This window comes from Condylostylus longicornis, unplaced genomic scaffold, assembly GCF_029603195.1.
Source record: "Condylostylus longicornis isolate FDR11 unplaced genomic scaffold, ASM2960319v2 ptg000038l, whole genome shotgun sequence".
NCBI lineage: Eukaryota > Metazoa > Arthropoda > Insecta > Diptera > Dolichopodidae > Condylostylus > Condylostylus longicornis.
In genome coordinates, this window is record NW_026578007.1 from 2,128,447 (window position 1) to 2,133,447 (window position 5,001).

Genomic DNA, 5,001 nt, shown 5'->3' on the forward strand with positions numbered 1-5,001 from the left:
ACTAATTAATCAATCCGTAGATAAAAATCAGTGTTGATATTTAAATGTGCATGCAATATTCGATTTTGTTACGTTAAATCGATTTATGCTAAAAATAATAAATGAAAAAAATTATAAAAAAAAAAATATTGCCGTTATGAGACTTTAAGATAACACTATTCTATTTCAAAATGTGGTAGTACGTACTTGTTTATTAATAATTGCAATTACTTACTTTTTTTACAAAAAAAAAAGATGCCTTTGGTTTGAGCGAAAAAAAAATTTTATAGGAAAATTAATGGTTTTATAAAATTAAAGATACTTAGAGTCGCCAAAAAAATGACACAATGATTGCTAGATTGTAATACATAATAACTCTTACATTCTAATAATTTGTTTAATAGTGTTTTTTTTTCACTCCCTATTCTTCATTTTTAGCCGTTTTTAGCAGAGGGATGATACGTTACCGGAGGATGGATATAAAAATTCATTTTCACACGTATATATCAAATATCTGAATTTGTACTATTTTGTGTAACCACAGCGTTTAAGAGTGCTGCTGAATAAGAAATTTTATAACGTTCCTTTTAACTAACATTTCAAATATTGCTTCTTTTATGGTGTTAACAGAGTTTCTGTTATTATTTATACGAATCTTATTAAAAAATAAAAAACAATTATTGCAATATTGAAACTCTAAAATGGTAACACCATTAAGGTGTTACCATATCAATCTATTTTTAAATGAAAATGCTGAATTTTCGCTAAAAACTAAGACTTATATTAAGCTCTTAAATAATTTTAAAATGATCTCCTAACATGACCAAAAAAGGAACATTTTGGGAGAAAAATTTGGGAGAAAACAAGGGAAAAGTAAAATAATCTTAACAACAGGAAAGTTTAAAGTATACCACACAGGTATTAGAAAATCATTTTCATTACAGCAACTTTTATATTCAAATAAAAAAAAAGTGTTATTCGATAGTTTAATTAAACGGTAACTCGCTTGACATTACGATTGCTTCTAGAAATTAACGATTTCCATTTTTATAAATAAAAAATACCGTACACTTTTTCTTTTTCTGTTATATTGCCAAAGGGTTTACAAACAACAATAATATTACAAAAGCAAAATAACAAAAACAAACGTATGAAAAAAAAAACGTAACAACGGAAGAAACTTAAAAGATGTCAAGGGCTTCTTCATTCTTTTCTATCAGTAAATTGTTTTTCAAAAAAAAAAAAAAAAGAAAGAAAAAAGTTTATCAACTTTTAAATTTTACGTATGTATGAATACATAAATGGGTACGAAAACATAACTGAATGGTGCAAGGATAACAAAAGTAATTAATTTCGTTTATTTTAAGTTTTCTTCTTTTATTGTTTTGATTCTTATTGTAAAAATGCAAAAAAAAAAATAATTTCGTATTTACGAAAATAAGAAAATATTTTTGTTTTTTGGAGGTTAAAAGTGACAATTACAGTAGCAAAATATCCATGCATACTACTTAATAATGTAAAGATAGGATTTCAACTATAGGATACCTAACTATTCAAAACAATATTTATAAAATAAGTGTATAATACACATTATCCTTTAAGTGCTTCATATAGGGAAAATAATATTCAAATTAATTTACGTGCGAAATCTGCTATGGTTTTTATGTAATACGGGACTACAATTTTCATATTAGCATTGAGGTGTACACAATTTGGCAATACAAGTGCCTCTTATAGTACCTTGCAATCCGAAATATGACAATTAAACCTATCAAATGAAATTCTGGAACCTGTATTCGAAATTAATTAAATGAAATTAAGTATAGGGTATGACAGGACTTGAATACTAAATATTATTCTACCCAAACACCGCCGCCTTACCAGGGTCCTATGGCACCAACCTCTTTTATTTTTATTTTTTAAAAAATTAGTTTTTAATTTGTGCAGTTTTTTAGTGTTTCGGATCTTGGTGTACTAAAACCTTTTCAAATTTTTGATTTAATTGGTGCAATTGTTAAATTTTTAATAGAGTGGTTGGTGCTGTGCGAGCTTGTAATGGAATAATTTTTTATCTTTATTACAAATTTTGTGAAAATTTATTATGCCTTACATAATATTTGTATAATCATTATAAAATAATTACAGTTGTATCTGTCGATTTACATACATAAATAAATTAACAAATTTAAAATTGCAGATACAAGACGCAGCGTTTTAATTTCATTAATTTACTTATAAAAAGCAAAAAAACAATGAATGTTTATTTGTTTAATTCATTCCGAGTCAAAAAGAAAGCAACGCGGTGATAAAAATTCAATTTTATGTAAGAACAAAAATTGTGTTGCAACCGGATGTCAACTTTTCAGTTCCTTCTCTATAAGTATTTGCAGCAATAAGTATACAAAATAAGATGTGAAGAAGAGATCAAAATAAGATGTGAAGACGAGAACTAATTGGGACTTAATGTAAATTGTATAAAACAATACACGTGTTGTTTGTAAATCCAAAAGTAAAAAAAAAAGGATTTTTTTCTTCTGTTAACAAAGAACCAAAGACAAATAAACAATTGAACAAATTTAATTTTAAGTAGGGTAAAAATCCAAATAAGATAAACAAAATTGGTTATGTTTTTTTTATTCCCTTGATTTTGTTGTTTTTTTGTTATTTAAAGTTTTCTGTGAAGATATGAGCAGAAGAGTTTAAGAATACATACTTGCAAGGTATACCTTGAGAGTAACACAACGTAAAACATTTAAAAGCATTAACGAATCGATTTTGAAAATAAAATTTCAAGTTAAAGCGGAACGGAATCGGTTGAAATTATCGAAAAATACCACATACTGCACAATAATGAAGTGCACTTATAACATAAAAAATTCATTCCGGTATCAGAAGTTTACCAATAATATTTAATCGTTTTTTGATTTTGTCGAAAAATTTCACATTGGCAACGGTAATCTTTTCAAAAAAACCTTGCAGATCTTATGATGATTTAAATTTCCTGATGAATTTACGTAGTGTTATTAAAGACATTCTATTTCGATTTTTCGGTGGAAACGCACTTCTCCATGGTACGAAAGTATAAATTAATTATTTTTAGCAAAATGTTGGTTGTTCTGTGCACGCGTGTATCTATAATTTATCTGAACCGATTTTGATGAACTTTAATATGTGAGCTTGTTTAGGCTATAACACGAAACGATCAACTTTTGGGATATATCAAGCTTTGGGATTTGAACTTTTTACGGGATTTGCGGATTAATTTTATATTTTTGCGCACATAAAAAGAAATAATGAACCAATTACCTTGAAATTTAATGTTTAAATTCAGAGTATTGAAACAATGAAATTATAAATTTTTTGGAAAGACATTGCGGTTATGTGCTGACCACATTAGATTTTTTTACATAATGTAATATACTACCATTTTTTCGAAATAAAGCAACTGACATAGTCAACATTAATTTTTAATTAGGTACATTTCATTTTATTGGACCTGTAATTCCTGCTCTTTTATAATGAGTACTCTAAGACATACTTATAATATTTTTACAAATTTATAATAAAATTCTGATTTATGATGAATCAAGATCTGATTAAAGTTTTAAATTTATATTGACTTAAATGCTTTTGAAACTTAGTTACTGTTAATGAAATTTTGAGGCGGCATGAATATTATGTTCGGTTGAAGATTATGCTACATTTTTCAATATGAATTTTTTTAAATATAAATTTCAATGAAATCATAGAGGAAAATAAATTGTTCAAATTATTTACAGTAAATTGTTAAGCTTCAAATTTACGTGAATAACTGGAATTCAATAGCAAGTAATTTTTCTTTTGAATAATGCAGTGCATATACAACGATAACTATATATGTATATACATAGTGTAAGGAAGTTTTGAATTACATATTGGCATTTTTATGCAAAATGCATTAAAATAAATTGCTTTTCTTAAAATTAGTATTCTTTTCACAGTTTTGAATATTTGAGAAGAAGAAGCAGAGAGAAAGATTTTCAATTTATCAAACGTTAATATGGAAAAGGATAAAAATTTTAAGAAAACGTGAAAAAATCTTGTGAACTAGTTTTTTTTTTATATTTTACTTCTTTTGCAGTATTTTTTTCTGGGTATAGTGAAGTAACGTGACACAAGTTAATTTAAAAATCATAGGAAAAATAAAAAAGCATTTAAATGACCATTTTTATTTGTTTTGTTTATAAAGTTTTAAACTCTCGTGCTTATATTAAGAATATTCTGTCTATGGGACAAAAGTTTAAGAAATTTGAAAAAGCTATTTAAATGTCTTTTGAAAACCACCTCTCTTCAACCTGAAGTTCGCTTATGACAAGTTTATTCCTCTGTTTCAAAATGCATTTTACTGAAAATCAAAAGTAGAAATGGAACCAAAATACGGACTATACTAATCAGATAATTTTAGCAACTTCAGCAGTAAGAAAAAGTCATAACCAAATAAGAAAGTCATAAATAGGTGATGGTAATTTTACTTTAAAAGATAAAGATTTTGTTCATAATTTTCAAAATTTTGGTTGAAGATCATTATTATTATGTAAGTTTAAGATTCACAACAGGTCTTCCTCACAACAAATTATCTTCTGGTCGCAGTAATTTCAATAGTTTCCGTGGGAATAGTGGATTAAGTCAATGATAATGTTCAATGATATCAAAATTTATTACTCTTTAATCCGGAGACTGAATATAGTTTCAATGATTGCTGAATGTTATTTCTACCCCTTTTCCCAAAAGAATTAGTCTGGACATTTTTAGCAGTCCTGTCTGTCCATCTTTGTGTGTAATAAAAACCAAAAATTTTATGCAGAAATAGATTTTTACAAGAAACTTATTTCTGTAACAGAAAAATGTTCACCTTTCTCTAGAAGTTATAACCAGTCTAACTTCTACAAATATCATTCTGACTATTTATTGTATCGCAATTACAAATATTTTGTAAAATCTGCAAAAGTAGCAGAGTAGCGCCTACCTTTTTTCAATACAATA